Genomic DNA, 20574 nt, shown 5'->3' on the forward strand with positions numbered 1-20574 from the left:
AGAATACATTTCTTCAGTAATTCCTGTAATATTAGAGAAGGTATTCTGGACATTGAGAATTCTTGTATGGACAGAAGAGCACACGCTTAGAGGCTATTGCTTAAACCAGCCTTCAAAAGCACAAAATGCAGAATCAAGATCTTTAACCATCCACACACCATCCATTGACCAAAATTCGGGGGATTTATTCCAAAACTTGCAATTGGATTAACAGTAACAATAATGATAAATACCTGATACTATTCCACCCTTCCAACAAACTCAATCCATTCCAAGTGAGGTCCTCAGCTGTATTGATGGGGCCATCATGGGTGTCATGTTTGGATTGTGGTTTCACTGTCCTTCACCAGATACCTTTCTATTAATACAAACCATACCAAAAGCATGGGGTTCCTCACAACTATGCTTTAAATGTCAATTTGGAATGAGACCCATTCTGTGAAGGTTATGATCTTTAAATGTAAGGTATTTTAAAAATTAAAAGAATGATTTAAAATAGGAATCTCATATTTCAAACTGTGGTGGGCTGGCACCCTGCCCAGGGTTTGTTTCCTGCCTTGCGCCCTGTGTTGGCTGGGATTGGCTCCAGGAGACCCCCGTGACCCTGTAGTTAGGATATAAAGGGTTGGATAATGGATGGATGGATGGATCTCATATTTTGATTTTGAAGAAAAAGCTTGATATAAAAAAACTAGACAGTAATGGCGCAATACACTTGACTTGAGCATTCATAGTTTGCCTCCTCTTTCTCTGTACGTTTAGCATTCATTTGCTCAGAGGTTGATGTACTTGCTGCTTCCTGAGCAGCTCTTCTTTTCTCCACCCTAGCGACCCACTCCTTCTCTGCTTTTTGTCTGTATCTTTTCGCATTAAAACTGATTAAGTAAGTGTTTGTGTTGCAATTACTTAGTACATTTTCTTTAATTATTCACTTAAGCTGGCACCTAAGTCTTCAATTTGCCTCAAGAATGATTTAATATGAAGAGGTAGTGGAAGTGACGGCGAAGGTGATAGGGATGAGAGTGGCGCCCGTACGCATGGACTGCATGGCCTCCATGCTGGCCGCTGCCGAGAGTTGATTCTACAATAAAATACAATAAAAATAAAAAGAGGAATAACCTTAGAGGTCAATCATCACCCGAAAGCGGATAGTAGACGTCACGTTAGTATATGTGTACCAAACTTCAGGTCAACAGTTCAAACGAACAGCCATGGTAGCGTATTATAGAAGAAGATAATTTCAAACATCCATTTCAGGGTAACCATCTGTATGGAATTTGCATGGCCTCCCTGTGCCTCTGCAGACTTATCTTTGGGTACTCAAGTTTTTCTTTCTCATCCCAGGATTGGTCAAACTATGGCTGAGTGTGGGTTTTGATGGACTGGTTTCCTGTCCTGTCCAGGTTTTATTCCTGCTTTGGCCCTTGCTGAGATAGACCCCTACAATCCTATATGTGGATAAAATAGACTTGGAAATGGATGGATGCTGATTTTCAGGGTTCATACTAATGTAGTATTTTATTTAAATCTCGTTTTCATTGGCTGCACGGTCTGCTCTCTCAAAGCTTACTTAAACATACAGAGAAATGACAGCTGCTGTTTGGACAGGCTTGTTGACAAGGTGTCTACCTGATTGTCTGGAAAATTGCAAGCAGCTTTTTTTTCTGAACAGTTTTCTAAGTCAGATTTACAAAGCAACACAAAATAAATTAGATGCTTTATCCCTTAATACTTGTTTATGTCCCTGAAGCAACTTTCACCGGGCACCTAAGAAGAGAAGTGGGCTGCATGTAAAAGAAGTGCCTGTGGTGGGGTAGCATGTGAGCTTGACTCATAAAAATAATGTCATGGAATGAAGGACTTCAGACAACTGCAGAGGTGAACTATGCTATGTAAAAGGATCTCATTGTGTGTGAGTCATCCACTAACTGGCGTGCTGTGGGAAAATGTGCATCGAAAGCACTGTGATTACAAACAAATAGGCAACTTCCACAATATGCATTAGGGACTGCTATGAACAGGATGGCTGCTATCCGTGTTGGTAAGATAGGCTTTTATGAATTCCTTTATTACCACCATGCCTGAGAACTTTCTTTTCCATGTAAATTTATATACATTTATTAAACTAGTTTGATCATGTTCTATGTCACAGGGGCCTGGAGTTATATTCTGGCAACACGGGGATTCAGATGTAGGAAACAATCCATAGCAGGGAGCCCTCCAACTGGGGCCACTTTAGGATTACCAGTCAACTTGAGTTGCATGTCTATGGTGGTATGAGACATAAATCACAGTATCCAGAGCAAAGCATACCCAGACACAGAGAGGTCATGCAAACTCCACATAGGTGACAACCATGCATGGGATTCAAACCCAGGATGGTGTATCCATGAAGCAGCAGTGCTAACAACACTGATCTTCTCTCATGCCACATCCCGCATCTTCTGTGGGAGCAGAAACTTCTCAAGGTAGTGCTTGTTTTTGATTACCCCTTGGGTTTTGCTTGATTATGTCTACTTTTTCAAATTCGGAACGCATTAAAGCTCACACATCTGACTTTGCTCTCAGAACTGCAATAATAAACACATTTTGTTTGTGTGATTTTTTTTAGATGTACTGCACATGTACAGTATGTTTGCATGTATCAGTCATCTCAGAATTACTTCTGGGATTTGAGCTAGTCTGACTAGGATAAGATTTTTTGTCCTACCACAGAGTACAGTCTTAAAAATTATAGGTGCCAGAGAGGTTCCTCAAAGTGATGCCATAGTTCCCAAAAGAATCATCCAAATGAAGGTTCCAGAAAGAGCCTTAATTTATTTGGATCCTTAACAGACACCATACACCAAATAACCATGACTAAAAGGCAACAGATTAGTGAAATACCAATGGGTCATGATTTTTAATGGACTCTTACTCTCCTAAGTGCTGTGACACAGGCCAAGTCCAGGTTTTTTTAACCTGTTTGTGTCCTGCTAGGTAGTCTATCATACTTTAAAGATTTCTATATTTGAACATATTAGAATGTTTTTCAAAGCCCAGGGGAACAGCTTCAGATGCAAAGAACCCGTCCCAGAATGAAGTGGCGCTTGGTCAAACAAAGGAGCTATGGAGTGCCACAATACACAGTAAAGAACCATTTAGTGCCATTAAAGGACTGCTATTTTTAATAGTGTAGGACATTGGAAGTAGATATGAACCATCCTACTCTTACTATCACATTTGAGAATGAATGATGTCAGGATTATGCAGACCCCCAAGCCAAAAAATGGCACTCAGGAAGGTAGTTTGTAGTTTCCTTGAAAATCATAATGACGTGTTTTAGTTTTCTGATACTCACATTAGAGCTTCACCACAAAGATAATAATAACAATAATAATAATAATGTTAAAAAGGGTGTGATTACATTCAAATAAAAGGTTTATACCACTTTCATGAAGTACTCTACAGTCATGTGTTGAGCCGAGTCACTTCACAATAACTTCAAGAATAACACTGCAGTGAGCCTTGAGTACGAACGACTGGGACACACACACACACACCAAATGAGAGTTAAGACTGATAATAGACACATTCATTTAACAATGAGTATCCACAGCCGTACTTTCAGAAGAATCATCTTCCTGCTGTTATGGAAGCACCTCGTAAAGTAACAGTTACTGAAACTAGCCGTGGCTATTCCTGAAATGCTACTGAAGTCGAATTCACTCTTTCAGTGTTCCAGTTCATTTTCCAGAGTTGTGTACCGTGTCTCTCTCTCCATGAGCTCTCCTTTATCTTATGCAAGGATCTATTTACCCAATGCCCTGGGAGTCTCCTGCCTTCTTGAACCTTCCCAGGCTTATAAAGTGTAAGGTGAATATTCCAGGGAATTGTGGAATGCAAAGTTCAGCATATCTGTGTGACATTTGGCTGTCAATCACCATTCCTGCTCCTCTTATTTTGGGGGTGATATGCCGGCTGTTACAATGCAGTTTGCATTCGTGACCAACTGTGTGTTGATGCTGTGATTTTGCCTGTGATTCACAAAGGTGGGCTCATTGACACTCGAGGCAATGATCTTTAAATCTGTGCCATCAATTACACCAGGAAAATCAGTGATATGCACGGATGCATCATGCTATAACATTACCTCGCATGGAGTGGTTGGAAAATATTTAAATCTGTGTACTACATTTTTTGTAGTTTTGTTCAAAATTTGCAAAATGGTTGGTTGTGACATAGCCTAATCATTGCTTTTGCAAAGCTTCCTTCTCTGTAGGAATAAAATGTAACGTAACCAACACTTTCATTTCAGTGCAAAGAGAATTAAAGTAAACAGGAGGACAATTTGGAATGTCACAACAAAGGGTCTGAATACATATATAAATGAGAGATTTCAGTTTTTGAATTTTAATAAATTTGCAAGTCTTTCTGAAAGCACGTTTTCACTTTATTATTATGGGTTACTGAGTGTAGATTGATGGGCAAAAATGGCAACTTTTTCCATTTAAAATTAAATCTACAAGAGCATGGGAAAGGCTCTATAGAAATGAAACATATTATTATTATACCAGTAACAGCGCACTACACAATAACGTGCAGTAAATACACTTGACTTGAGCATTCCTAGTTTTCATCCTCTTTGTCTGTACGTTTTGCATTCGTTTGCTCAGAGGTTGATGTACTTCATGCTTCCTGAGCAGCTCTACTTTTCTCCACCCTCGTGGTCTGCTTCTTCTCTTCATTCGTCGGCATCTTGTCACGTTAAAACTGATTAAGTCAGTGTTTGTGTTGCAATTACTTAGTACGTTTTCCTTAATTTTTAACTTAAACTGGCACTTAAGTCTTCAATCTGCCTCAAGAATAATTTAAGATATGAAGAGGTAGATGAAGTGACGGCGAAGGTTGTAGGGATGAGAATGGCGCCCGTACGCATGCGCTGCCCTGCTGTCCGCTGCCCGCTGCCGAGAGTTGTTTCTTCAATAAAATAAAAAGAGGAATAACCTTGGAGGTCAATCATCACCCCAAAGGCGGATAGTAGACATCATGTAGTATATGTGTACCAAATTTCAGGTCAATAGTTGAAATGATTTGTAAGCCACAGGTGATTTAAAATCCTGGACAGACAAACGGACAGCCACGGTAGCGTATCAAATATAAAGATACAATAAAGTGTGCAGAAAATAAAGAAGTTACTTTTTACTTTTTTAATACTCTGCCTTTTGATATTTTAGTTAAATCCTGCATTTGTGTGTATCTCTGTGAGAGGAGTGTGCAGGCTAAACCAGACTGGAGGTGTTCCTGGCTTTCATTTTTCAAAAACATAAATAAATCATAGCAGTCGCAGTGTAAGCCTGTAGTGGATGGATCAGGTAGGCGTCTGCTACACTGTGTTTTACGGTATTGTAAGTTTTCACCTTTCTGCAAGTGGCCTTGAGCCAGAATTTAATATAAAGCACCTCACACTGGCGGGTGAAGGCGATCGGGGTCAGTTCCAGGGCGATTAACATCTTTCCTTGTTTGCTGTAAAATAAACATGCTGTTTTGTCCCGTATTCCACTGTTTTTCCAGTAAAGTGATTTTTTTTTGTTTGTTAATTCTCTTTCTGGCTAGCAGCATTTATGAGTCCTGTACTGCAGTAACTCAAACTGAATTTTTCTGTCGTGACACCTATGAGTCTTTTAACCTTCCACACTGCATCTGCTGTGACTTTGACTGTTTTGGGTCACTTGAGTGTTGAAACATTTTTTTCTCAATTAGTGGTCTCTGATAGACTGTAGGTTAGTTCCCCCTGGTGTTCTTTGTAGTCTCTTGATTACTTTTTACCTTCTGCATTAGCCAGTCCTCAAGGCCTAGACACAGAGGAGCAGAGCTTATTGCATGATGCCACCATCCTGCTTCGTGATTGCCATGATGTTAAGCTTAAATCATAGGAACCAATTAGCATCAAGTTCATGAAGTTCCATTTTTATTATATTTTTGGAACTTAAACTTTTCTTCTTCTTCATCTCAGAATCTTCCATATGCCTTCTGACAAACTGCAGTCAAGATTTGATGAGTGTTTTTCAGCAGTGGCTCTCACTTTTTACAATTGTACAGTTTCTGCATCACAGCAGTGGCAGGCTGTCATTTCTTTTCAGTAAGCCCTCCTGACTTGTGCCCCTTTTGATGGATGTTCACTTTCGGGTGATGTGACAGTTTTGTCTGGCCTTGAATGTCCTTTAGTGTCTTTTGTAATGCCCTACTTTCTGACATCCATCACCTATATGGTGCTTTTTATTAACCTCATCTTGGATTGGCATTGTCTTCTTGATGAAGTTTTTGTTATGAACACTACTAATCAAATGTCAGGCTCATTTAAACTGAACTCTGGGGAACAAAAACTTTCATTGCACACAGATGGACTCAATTCCTCTAAAGAGGTAGGTGGCTAAGAAACTGGATTTTAAATCACAAAGTGGCTGCTTTAGATCCCACTTCACGGAGAGACCCCAGACTGCCTGTTATCACACCATAAAACATCTGGCCTGAGGGTCACACAACTCTCTTTCTCTTGTTAACATTTTTCTGCTTCATAGTCCACATATTTAAATAACAAAACCAACGTCAGGTCACTCTTACCAGGTGTAAACACAGCATACGTGAATATAGTTTTCATACAGGAGGTGAATTTCACAATATTAGCCACATTGTGAGCATGTTCTTCAGAGACGACTCCATTTTATGCTTGTTGAATTTCATTTGGATAGCATCATTTTTGACTACAGATACTACATTTGTTCCATGAGTCGAAACATAAGGCAGTGACCTTTTTATATAGTGCCTTCCTAAAACTTCTCTAGGCACTTGCAAGTTCAGAAGCATAGCCCATTTCTTTAGATGGGTGGCTCAGACTGATTAGGTGATTTGTGTGAACTCACACAGTGAGTGGTGATGAGGTGGTGTCAAATAGTATGAAAAGAATGGATCTCGTTCCAAAGAATTCCTGGCACCATGGGAAAAAGATTTGGGGGCAACTGACTAACTTGGATAATAATGGTGTGCTGGAGACCAAAGATGCGTTGAGAATGTGGCTGATCAGCTGGAATTGTAGGAACTATTCTAAAGAGTCAGCAGGAAAGGGATGGTGGAATGTCATGTCATAAATCCTGTAAATACTTCCCAAATTGCCCACTAGGGAGAAGTACCTCAAAACCTTGACTAGAATCAAAAATGTTCTCAAAGAATTTTTATAAAATAAAAGATTTCATTTCAACAAAAATACTCTGTTGCACAAGAACCTCCATGTAGTAGAAAAAGGAGTTTCCTCAGAAAGCAAGGCAATCCAAAGCAAACATCATCCCAATTCAGAATTCCAAAGTGAAGTCAAAAACAAAGCTGAAGGTCAACATATTCCAATAAGTCACAATAAGCACAAGGCACAACAAAACAAAAATACAGAACTCACCAAACACTCCCTAGAGCATTCGAAATGAACCATCAGGAACTATGGGAAATTTAGAGGGTAGAAGGCAGTTCCTGGTGATGATTGGCAGGTAGCCCTGCCACTTGGGGGACTCCCACAAAACACATGTGACATAACCAAGTCATTGGTACCTAAGTCAAATCAAGTCCAGTTGGGGACCATGCACTGTTACAGTGTGTTGCCGCACCCACTACATGTCAAAACAGCTCGGGATCTCGGTTGGCAACCCCCCAGGCAGACACGCAGTCCAGTCCTGCCCTCCGGAAATGACCCTCTATCTGCCGTAGCCGGGTGTTACGTGGGCGACCCCTTGGCCTGGTCCAGCCACTTGGATCCCCAACAATGAGGATGTTATGAGCCGGATCACCCTTGGAGAAATGCGCCACATGGCCATAGTGCCGTAACTGACGCTCCCTCACAATGCAGGTAATGTGCCTCATTCGGGACTCCATGAGCAACCGCTCATTCAACACAAAGTGAAACCAACAGTACCCAAGGATTTTCCGGAGAGACACAGTACCAAAGAAGTCCAGTCTTCGTCTCAGGTCACTGGATAGTGTCCATGTCTCACAACCATATAGTAAGACAGGCATCACCAGGACTCTAAACACTTGGACCTTCTTCCTTTTGCATAGATATCGGGAGCACCACACACCCCTTTCCAGTGACCTCATGACCCCTCATGCTCTCCCAATCCATCTACTGACTTCACAGGAAGAGTCACCAGAGACATGAATGTCACTGCCAAGGTAAGTAAACCTCTCAACAAGGTCAACACTCTCTCTGCAAACAGGCACACTGCTGATGGCTGTGCCCAAAAGGTCATTAAAGGCCTGGATCTTGGTTTTATCTAGGACACTTACAAGCCCAGACACTCAGACTCCTCGCTCAGTCTCTCGCGCGCCCCGATCAGAGCCTCCATTGACTCTGTGAAGATCACAGCATCGTCAGCAAAGTCAAAATCTGTGACTCTTTCTTCACCAAAAGATGCCCCACAGCCGCTGGACTCCATGACCTTGCCCAACAACTAGTCCATACAAGCATTGAACAGAGTAGGAGCAGAACACACCCCTGACAAACCCCAGAATCAACTGTGAAAAATGCAGAGGTCCTGCCTCCACTCTGTGCAGCACTCACATTACCAGTGTACAGGCCAGCCCTGATATCCAGCAACCTCGAGGGGATCCCGCGAACCCTCAGGATGTCCCACAGGGCAGCTCGATAAACTGAGTTGAACGCTTTGCAAAAGTCGACAAAGGCTGCAAAGAAACTCTGCCGATATTCGCGTTTGCACTCTATGAGAACCCTCAGTGCCAGGATGCGGTCGATGGTAGACTTCTTAGGCGTAAAACCAGACTGTTCCGGTCGCTGGTAGGTGAGCAAGTGATCACGGATCCTATTGAGGATAACCCTAGCAAGGACCTTACCCGGCACTGAGAGAAGTGTTATCCCCCTGTAGTTGCTTCAATCCAGCAATCACCCTTCCCTTTCCAGATAGGGACAACAAGTCCCGTTTTCCAGTCAGTTGGGATGATTCCAGTCTCCCAAATGGAAGTAAAGATTGCTTGCAATGCCAGGAGGACATCCTTACCACCAGCCTGGAGAAGTTCACCCCAGATACCACAGATCCCTGCAGCCTTATTGGTACCTAGACAAAATGAAAAACAAAAAATTCAAATAAACACAAGGAACTTTAATGCAAACAAAACAATCAGAAATGAACGAAAAGGAAATAAAAATTTGAACCACAGCCAGAGAAGGAAACATAACAGTGGAATGGCACAGAATATCACGTGTCTTTCCTTTTCTTCCACAGTACTGGTGTTGCCAATTTAGGAGCAGATCATTGACACCAAACTCTGCTCACCCTTATTGTCTTGGACTAACACCATGATCCATCCCAGGGCACGCATTTTACACTGTGATAACTGCTGTACCCATGACAAAGATTACAAAATTGGACTTGGGCACACAGGGGCAGACTGTAAGCACTAGAAGAAGAGTGCTTCCTGGTGATGTCCACTGACCTCTCTTACTCTTACCAAGTGTCCACTTTCCTGCACAGAACCATCAATTCACTTTGCCTGAAAACAGTGCAAAGCCTGCTGACTACGCCAAGTGTAATATCATGGGAGATGCTTTTCTTTTTAAACTGATCCTACAGTTTAGGTTCTTTGATATGTGGGAACATATACTCCAAACTGTAGCACTTTCACTTGGAGAGGATTGTCAGCTTTTGTGTCCATTAGGAATTTGTTCCTTCAGATACTAAGGTGTACTCTTACATATCATGCTGTTTTGCCCAAGACTACATTATGCAGAGAGCTGTGTGTTGGCATTTCTGTTTAAAAGACTCAAGAATTGTCAACCATTGTGCACCTACTAGGCGGGTGGGGCTTTAGCCACTAAGGTACATCCTTGATCAAATAGTGATGTTCCACCTAAGACTATGCTATGCACAGACCATATTGAAAGTCTCTCCTCTTACCACTACTGAGTCTCCACCTCTCCACCTTCAGAGGGATATTTAGAATTTGTATTTTGACATGATGGCATCTGAACTTTGTGTTTATTAAAGTTCAAAAGTCATCATTGACAGAGCTTGTACATATCTACTCCTATTCAACATGACTTTTACAGTAAACTGGGGACCCCATCTCTTTCCATTTCTCATCTTTTCATCTCTGTTCATTTTATAGTAAGTTATGGACAAGTGGACCTGCACATTCTTAAAGTGGGTGGTTTAATGATTTCTTCCATTGTTAAAAAATGATTTATTTCAAGCAAATTCCTTTAACAAAACCAGCATAAAAAAGCCAGATCTGTCTGGCCTAAGTACCACCATGGGTACATACATAGCTTTAGGCACAATTTATTCTAAAGGGAAATAGGTGAACACCATAGTATTTCCACAACAGTGAGGTAAAAGGCCACACAAAAGTCTCCAGCAGGCAACAGTCAGTAAAAAGAACATAAGCATCTGCATATTCTGTTGTGAAAGCATTCTGTTATGTTCATCTCATGTTACTTCTGTCCTCTCAGGCATTGCCTCCATGGTGTGTAGTGCAGTAATCGCCATACCTGAGCCTTAGACCATACTAATCTCAACAACAGTTTCAAGAAATCTTTGGTTTTATTAAGGCAAAGGTTATAGGACTCTCTCTGAAATTGTAAAACACATTGTAAAAGCAATCTGTCACTGCAGTGGTAAAAAAAATGACTTGCATCTGGATTTTTATGCTCTAATATTGCCCATATGGAGAGGGTAGAAGAAGTTGAGCACGAGGCAGCCTTTGCGTGAGAGCCAGGACTCTGAGCTTAATGCATAGCAGGGAAGTATTTTGGCAGACGTGCATTTAGCACAATGTACCTTCAGCCCTTTCTCCTTTACTAACAACATAGGTAGGCAATGGAGTCAGAAACGTTGTTTTGGTGGAGGACCCCCTTGCTGATGTGTGAATTTTATTACTCCCCAATTAGAGGAATTGTGAATCCATAAGAATAAAAAACTGACTCCGCTTTGCTATATTTGAAAATTTCCTCTACAAGGATTTCAATGGAAACTGTGGTGAGGTCCATGATGAAACCCCTCACTTTATTTCTTCCTTATTTGACTTTCATTTAGGCCTCAGTCTCTAAATTCCAATGTGGTAATTGTTTTTATATAATGTCCACATGAACATTTCCTGCTTTCCTAGACATGCTTCAAAGTAATGGCAATTTAATTATGTTATATTTTTTCTTTGCATGTCATGTCTGTGCATTTTTTGATTAATACAGACACACACCCCACCTCAATCTCATATAACACACTTCAGAATCACCAGGGAGCCAAAGCCTACTGTATTTGTGCAGTGTTGGGCACAAAACAGAGACAAACCCAGAACAGGCTGCCAGTCCATTGCAGGGCACATACAGTATGTGCACACCCACCAAATAACTAGTCTCACTGAGCCAGACACATAATATATACATTTGGAGAAAACCATGAGTGAATTGTGCCTTAAACTGGACGGGAGCAATTAGACGGTTCACTGAGCATCACATTTCTAAACTAATCCAATACCTCACGAAGATGGCACTTAAAGTAGGGGCATTGATTTTGAGCGACAAATACAAGAGGTGGGCTCATTAACCTGGACCAGCAGAGAGCAAGTTTCTGATTATGATAAACTGTCTACTGCTGAAAAGACTCCTTAAAAAGACTCTCTGTTATACCATACAATACAGTTTATTTTTGTATTGCCCAAAATCACACAAGGAGTGCCGCAATGGGCTTTAACAGGCCCTTCCTCTTGACAGTCCCCCAGCCTTGACTCTCTAAGAAGACAAGGAATAACTCCCAAAAAACCCAGTAGGGAAAAAATGGAAGAAACCCTAGGAAAGGCAGTTCAGAAGGAGACCCCTTTCCAGGTAGGTTGGGCGTGCAGTGGATGTCAAAAAGAAGGGGGTGAATACAATACAATACACAGAACAGAACAAATCCTCAATACAGTATAAAAATAAAAATTTTAGAAGTATGTAGCAGAATTTAACAATGGATGACATCACATAATATGATTTGGAGTTGTTTAGAGTCCTGGAGACCTCAGCCATCAAGCTGCCTCCCCAATTTGGCCATTGCACAGCTGAAACAGTGCTGGGCCAGCCAATCCGATGAAAGGACCTCTCTTTCTCATGATTCCAGCAATCCTCCATCAGGGATGACTTTACCATAAGCAGGCACAACAACTTGTCAGGTGGGCCATGGCACCAAGTGCCACATTTGAGTACCGAGAAGAGAAACAGAATAGGTGAGAGTTAGTATCCAATTCTAACTATCATGTTACTTATATTTTAGTGCTAATGACTAACAACAGAGATGCAGTCTGTACAGTTAATCAGCAGCTCTAGTCAGGATATGCTAAACTGAAGTAGTGAGCCGGGATTTAAAAGCTGAGACCGAAGGGCATCTCTTATAGTAGCAGGCAGACCATTCACAGTTTAGGGGCCCTGTAACTAAAAGCTCGACCTCCCACTGTTATTTTATTAATCCTTGGAATCATAAGCAGACCGGCATCTCGAGATCTTAATGTGTTCTCTGGTTTGTAAGTTATATATTAAACATATAAATGTGTGTCTAATGTGTAAAGAGCACATTGGATATGTTGAAAATAAAAAATTAGCATAACCTGTTGCAAGAGAAAAACTATATATGTGGTGGAAACCAAGGGCGTTCCAGTCGCCCCAATCCTGACACAGACATTTTGGACAATCGTGCTCTTCCAACTTTGAGACAACAGTTTGAGAAGGGCCTTTTTCTGTTTCAGCATGATTGAGCTCCTATGCACAAAGCCAGGTCTATAAAGACATGATGGATCTCAAGAGGCCTACACAGAGCCCTGACCTCAACCCTATTGAACACTTTTGAAATGAATTGGAAGAGCCAGATCTTCTTGTCCATCATTGTTATCTAACTTTACAAATGCTCTTCTGGCTGAAAGGGCACAAATTCCCACAAACTCATTCCAAAATCTGGTAGAACCCATGGATATAGGTGTGATGATCTGGTGTCCACTGATTTTGTAAGTGGTGCATCACCATTCTGATTTTCTTGGTTGAACCCTGCTTGTGTCTTGGCTTATGTTTTCATTTGCTGGTTGTATTCTGTTGCCCTAGTCCCTGCTAATTTTCATATCGTGGGAGTATACGCATCTGAGCAATGACACAAATTTACCTCATAGTCTCAACATCATGAGTGTGCAAAATGTAAGGAAAAGATTTGTGAGGTCATTACTGTCAGAGCACTGTGAAATTCTTACTTGCATAGCAACATGTCACCACTCTCTGGCACTATGATTAGTGAGTAGACACATTATTGTACTTAAGGTAATTGACGTGATTCATGGTAATGATGACAACTACGCCAAATTAATGAAGTAAATGAGACCGAACTGAAAAGATCAGGCTACACATGCACAAACATCATGTTTGTAATTTATCATATTGTTAAAGGTTAGAGCAAACTGAACTTAGTCATCATTCCGGTATAGTTCTCTTTTTCTTTTATACATCACAATTTTAATTTCAGTCATTTAAAAAAAGTAAAACTAATGATATGAAATTTGAACAAGTTCTGACCTTCACCATGACATAGGAAGAGGTCCATATCTGTCAGGGTCAGAGGAGGTTTTGGCCCTTAGTATCTCACAGTGTTATGCCTATCATATCACCACATGATGATATGTCTCTTTGCCACTTCTACCGTAGACAGTAACCTTCAGCTGAGTGGAAAAAAGTTACATTTAAATTCAAGGAAAATGCAAGCTGCAGGCAGGTAGATGTAAACAAAAGCATAGACATGATGAGCAAGTGTTGGCAATCAGACAGACATAAACAAGGACAGTGGTATGAACACACTAAAAAAAAGAACACAAAAGCTGGTGTTTAAAGTACAAAAGGTTACTAGACAAAAAAAGTCTCATTGAGAGAAAAATGTCAGGTGATCAAAGAATGCTTGCTTGAATAGATCAGCTAGGGGGCCCCAATGATATGGCTAAGGATGTGAGCAAGGAAAAAGAAATTCAGCACTAAGAAACAGAGATGTGGGAACAGCAGTTAGTGTAGTTGCCTTGCAGAGTCCTCTTTCCAAATGCTTGCCTGAGAATTGTCTGAGTGCGATCTGCATGGAGTTTTCCTCTAGTTTCTCCGGTTTAGCCAACATATCCCAAAGACGTGCCGTTAGATTAATTGGTGACTCAGAGTAAACGCCTGAATGTGTTCTCCCATTGTCTCATCCAGGGTTTTGCTTTTGTCTTGCAATAAGACCATGTTGCATTACACTACTTTTCTAGTGATTATCAGTTGTAGCCTTCATTTACATAACCTCAATGAACCAGAGGCAGACAGTGGCATGCTATCATGAAGGCCAGTGGTGTAATGTGAAATACCCAGCAGCTCACTCCTAGTCCACGATAGGTTTGATTTTGTCTTTAGCAGAAGGAGCAGGCTCTGTATACATGAGTGCTGACAACCATTGAATGGTCATCAATAAGTCCAATGTGTAGAATACAGTAACAAGAAATAAGAAAGATGGGTATTTTGGACCTCGCAAACAGAACAAAAGCTATCTATCTGCATTTTTGTGTTTTATGTACCACAACAGAATGGAAAAAAAGACAAAAGGGCTGAGACTGTAGCAGCCGACCTTGCCACACACATTAATCCTTCATCCAGTACCATCAGGCAGCATGGTTTCGGCTGTCAGAAACAGTGCCAAGTACAACTGTGCTGCAAAGACTTCATGCAGTTACTAAATTTGACAGGCCCATCAATTTTCAGACCTGTAGATTGACATGGTCTGGCAATGAGATCAGAAATGACCGAAGTCATAGAGAAGTCATGTAATGTGACATTGCTTAAGACACATACAAGGATAGTCTCAGGAGCCTGAATATTAAAATACATACTGTACATGGGTGAAACAGAGAATGGAAGCAAACATGGGCAGTCCTTGTCGACAGATCATGGCCAGCATCGTACACCTGTAATGCTGAAAACTTTGAATTATAACCACCACTCCCCTGAATAAACCCATCTGTTATTTATAACAGGTTGGGGTATCACCAGATGACCCATCAGAGAAAATTTCAGAGTTGTGCGAAAAAAAGTCTGCCTTCTAAATCAAATCTCTCCTTAGTTAGAACTATACACATACAATCAAAATGCACTCTTTTGTATTTTTCACCTTTGGCTGATGTTATTTATCTGTTTTGCACATTAAGGACTTTGTTTCAGCTCTCTAAAAAGGTAAGCAATACCACCGCAGGCTGCTGTTTTTAACACCATTTTCCTTTTCACACAGAGTTTAGAGGGATGCCGCTGGACGACAAGTACTCTCACCTATGAACCTTCAGCTGAGGCTCCACCCCTTCTGGGGGGCACTATAAAGACCAAGAGGCCACTGAAAATGGGTGTTCATTATAGAGCCATGACTGGGACAATCGGAGACCCAACTCAAAAGTGTTCTTTTCTTTTGTTATCAGCAACAACCGTATGTTTTCCCCCTTGTTTACATCTTTTACGCTAACTATCATTAAATAGGGTAACCCCAACTGTTCATTTTGACTCCTCAATTTTGTTATTATAATAGCATTTCAAACATTTCAATGGGAGAGGGGATTATAATGGGGGGCGGGGCAGCCTAAAAACTGCTAACTTAATCTTAATTAAAGATAATAAAGATAAACAAATTTAAAATCCACACTAGATGTTATTTCAAAAATTTTATTGGCAAAGGTGGCGCTGTATTTCCCAAATATAGTTTTTATGTCTTTCTTATTCATTCTTGATTCCTTTGCTTTGTTTATGTTAACATTGTTGGGCATTTAGTTTCCATGTATCTTCTTCTATGCTCCATGTGTTTTGTGGCCCATTACCATCAAGGGGCTGTCCCCAGACTTATAAAGGCTCAGGGAAACCCACAGTCCCTTGCAGTTCATTGTGAATGCACTGGTGTTGGTGAGTGTTTCTTGTGCTTACTGTGCTTTTTTGAATTTACTGGATATTTGATTGCTTTTGCTCTATTTTTGACTACTCTTTGGATTTTGCATTGGGACTATGTTTGCTGTTGGGATTGTCTGTTTTGAAGGAAATGCATTTTGTGCCTTTGCACTCTTCTGTGCTATTTGTTACAGTCTTCTTCTTCTTTCAGCTGCTCCCATTTGGGATTGCCACAGCGGGTTATCTGTTTCCATATCTTCCTGTCTTCTGCATCTTGCTCTGCTAAACCCATCACCTGCATGTTCTCTCTCAACACATCCATAAACCTTCCCGTAAGTCTTCCTCTTTTCCTCTTTCCTGGCAACTCTATCCTTAACATGCTTTTCCCAATATACCGAGCATCTCTCCTCTGCACATGTCCAAACCAACGTAATCTCGCCTCTCTAACTTTGTCTTCCAACCATCCAACTTGAGCTGACCCTCTGATGTACTCACTTCTAATCCTATCCATCCTCGTCACACCCAATGCAAATCTTAGCATCTTTAACTTTGCCACCTCCAGCTCTGTCTCCTGCTTTCTGGTCAGTGCCACCGTCTCCATCCCATAGAATATAGCTGGTCTCACTACCCTCCTGTAGACCTTCTCTTTCACTCTTGCTGATACCCGTCTGTCACAAACTACTACTGACATTCTTCTCCACCCACTCCATCCTGCCTGTACTCTCTTTTTCACCTCTCTTCCATAATCCCCATTACTCTGTACTGTTGATCCCAAGTATTTAAACTCATTCACCTTCACCAACTCTACTCCCAGCATCCTCACCATTCCACTGACCTCGCTGTCATTGACACACATGTATTCTGTCTTGTTCCTACTGACCTTCATTCCTCTCCTCTCTAGAGCATATCTCCACCTCTCCAGGGTCTCCTCAACCAGCTCCCTACTATCGCTACAGATCACAATGTCATCAGCAAACATCATAGTCCACGGGGACTCCTGTCTAATGTTGTCTGTCAACCTGTCCATATAAATAAATATTTTTACTTAGATGTTTACTGGTCTTTGTGTGAGCTTGACAGAAGTTCCTCTCTAATGGCATTCTGAGTATTTTCAGGACCATGTGTGCTTTGAAACTCTCTAGTTCATAATGGGTGGTTGTAATAGGGAGGGCTAAAAATGCATCACTCCCAAATGGCTGATTTGACATTAATGAAATGTTGCAAGCATATTACTGTTGATGCAACTTCAAATCTAGACTTCAATGTCTTTCAACATTGAGAAACATATTTATAAATGGGGAGGAAGCAAAACCAAAACATTGTTATCACTCTGATGGTAATGAATTTGGTATATTGTTTAGGTTTGCCCATTAATTATTGAGAACACTACACTACATAAAGATCAGTGATTCAAAGGAAACAGCAGGGGGCTGGTGGGTGTTTGTGATAACGGACCAACATGAAAATCACGCATCGCTCAAAAACTTTCATGAAGTTTTGTATTTATAAGCTTCATGGAGTTTCAAGAATTTCATTAAAAAAGTCGTAATGGGAGGGCCAACACCACAAAACCATGCATTACTCCAAAACAGCTGAGCGGATGTTCATGAAAATTTATACTTAAATTACAATAAACTCATTTACCATATAGAGTTTATTGAGTTTCAAAAGTTTCATCATGAGCAACATTTATTTTTACAGCACATATTCACACACAACATGTACACTAAAAGTGCTTTAAAAGTAGTTAAAGAAAACATTCCAAGAAAAACAGCAAATTAAAAATAAAAAAAAAGGAGTGAAAAAATGAAATGCCAAAAATTGTAAATCAGAATAAATCAATATGCACTTGAATAATACAGATGTAAGTAATAAACGGAGTTCTTATTTATGGATTCAGTTTGAAATCTCTTATTGTTGTATTCTATCAAAGTCCATGTGGTAAAGAAAATAATACAACTTTATTTTAGACATGCTATTCTGCAATACAAATTGTCTTTGGATCCCTTGTACTGAGTTCTCTAAGACTGAGAAGTCCACATTCACCCATCTTTCAGTCTTTCATTTTGACTTTAAGGCAAATGTAATCCCACAGATACACTAACGGTGAATTATTATTTTGCTGTGTTCTGAAGAAGCTCTCCAGTCTATAGAGCTTGTATTAACATTGTATGCTCACAAAGTCTATACTATCAAGAATAAAAGGGAGAAACAAAGTCTGATTGTCTTGGATTGCATGAGCTATGTTAAAATAAAAGCATCATGAATGAGCATACTGAAAGCACTGCAAAGTACAAATATCCATCCATCCTTCCATTCATCCTCACATGCATTTATTACACTTCAGGCTGATGAGGGTGAAACCAATCCCAATCAAATTTGCCAAAAGTATTGTCAGTCCATCACCAGGAACACTTGGGCCAAATCCACTCATAAAGGTCAAATTCAGAGTCACTATTCTATTATGATCTTTAGGCTTCTATTTGCAGAGTATTTCATTCTGCAATTTTATTTTTGTCTTTTTGTCATTTTTTCAATTGTTATTTATTTATATTATTTTTATTTATCTCACCATTTTACACTGTTTGTTGGTGGTAACATTTCCTTGCTGCTGCCACATTGCAGTTAAAAGTTGGGATGCTTCATTTCATCGTCATTTAGTAAAGCAAAGCAAGTGTGAAAAGAGATCAAGTATTGCTTATTCTACAAAGGCTTTCTGAAATAGCCATGGACACAAATATGTTGGCACCCCTAAAAAAATCATAATAATTAGATTAGAGTGATTTTTCAAACTATCTATTTTCTTTAATTAAAACCATACATGTTTCCAATTGTGCAATCAGTTATTGAGCCAACTTAAATGGAGAAAACTAGTCACTCTGCTGTTTGGTATTGTCGTGTGTCCCCCACTGAATATGAACAAGAGAAAGCAAAGGAGAGAGGTGTCTGGAGAAATCAGAAAGAAAATGATAGACAAGCATGTTAAAGGCAAAGGCTATAAGACTATCTCCGAGGAGCTTGATGTTCCTGTGAGAGAAGTTGCAAATATCATGAAGAGGTTTAAGGTCCATGAGACTATAGCCATCCTCCTTGAACATGACCATAAGAGGAAAAATGACCTCAGAATTGACAGAAAGATAGTAAACATAGTAGACAAAAAGCCAAGGACAACTTCCAAAGAGAGAACAAGCTAAATTCCAAGGATAATGTCCTTCAATGTCTGATCACCCCATCCATCTCCAAATTTAAATGACAGTGGGCTTGATGAAGGAGGACTCCACTGTTAAAAGAAAAACATTACAAAGTCAGATTGGAATTTGCCAAAATTCATCTTGATAAGCCACAATGTTTATGGGAGAATGTTCATTGGACAGATGACACAAAGCTGTATGTCCACAGATGAAAAACTGAACCTATTAAAAAAAAAAACACTATACCAACTGTGAAACATGGAGGAGGCTCACTTATGTTTTGGGGCTGCTTAGCTGCATCTGGCGCTGGGTGCCATAAGTTTATGCAGGGAACAGTGAAATATCAAGACAGCGTGTAGTGAAAGGTACTGCCTAGTACCAGAAAGCTCTATCTCAAGTAAAGATCATGGAACCTTCAAGAGGATAATGACCAAAACACAAAGCTGAAAGCACCCAACAATGGCTAAGAACAAAACGATGGACTATTCTGAAGTGGTCTTTTATGATCCCTGATTTGAATCCAATCAAAAATCTATGGAAAGAGCTGAAACATGCAGTCTGAAGAAGACCCTTTTCAAACATGATAAAGCATGAGCAGTTTGCTCATGAAGATTGGCCCAAACTACCTGTTGCCAGGTGCAGAAGTCACATTGAGAGCTCTAGGAGCCGCTTGTTTGTGAAACAAACTATTAGGTTAAAGGTTCCATCATTTTTGTCCAGGCCATTTTCATTTGTACTATTATGTCAAATGGTCTGTTGAATCAAAACTCTAAAACAAAGTCTGATTTTTTGGTTAAATACAAGATAAACAATGAGGTGTGCCAATAACATCTGTCAGTTTAAAGTTATTTCAGAGACAATTGTGGGTTCTTCTTTTTTCTTGGAGGGGTACCGACAAATTTGTCTATTTCTGTATGTATTAAAACTCCAACTCAATTGATTGTCATAATGTCTAATAAATTGTATTCTGCGCAGATGTACATAGGAACACAAAGAGAGCAAGCACACTCCCAGCCCAGAACTGTGCATTCACTTGCTCCTCTGTGCTGCTCTTTCCCCATCATTGTCCTGCTCAGACTGGTTAGAAGACTATGCAGTGATCAATGGATATAAATTAGGAAGAGTCCCAGATTGGGCGGCATTGGACATACATGAACACACAGGAGTTATTTAGGAATGGTAACTGAACTGTCTAAATATTGTTGGAAACACAAAGACAACACTCAAAGTCCACTCATAACTAATCCTAGCCTGGCAATGAAGTAAATGCCAACCCCAACTGCTGTTTAGCACACCACGTAGAGACAAATCTTTTGAGACTCTGAATGTACAAATTATGAAAACTGTGCACTTTATTTTTCTCTGAGTCACCTTCACCAGGCCTCAGTCATGTTATTTTGTAAAGGGCTCCGTCTCAAATGATGCTCTAAAAACATTCAGCCCAGCTTCACCTTC

Source organism: Polypterus senegalus, chromosome 13, assembly GCF_016835505.1.
Source record: "Polypterus senegalus isolate Bchr_013 chromosome 13, ASM1683550v1, whole genome shotgun sequence".
Taxonomy (NCBI): Eukaryota; Metazoa; Chordata; class Cladistia; order Polypteriformes; family Polypteridae; genus Polypterus; species Polypterus senegalus.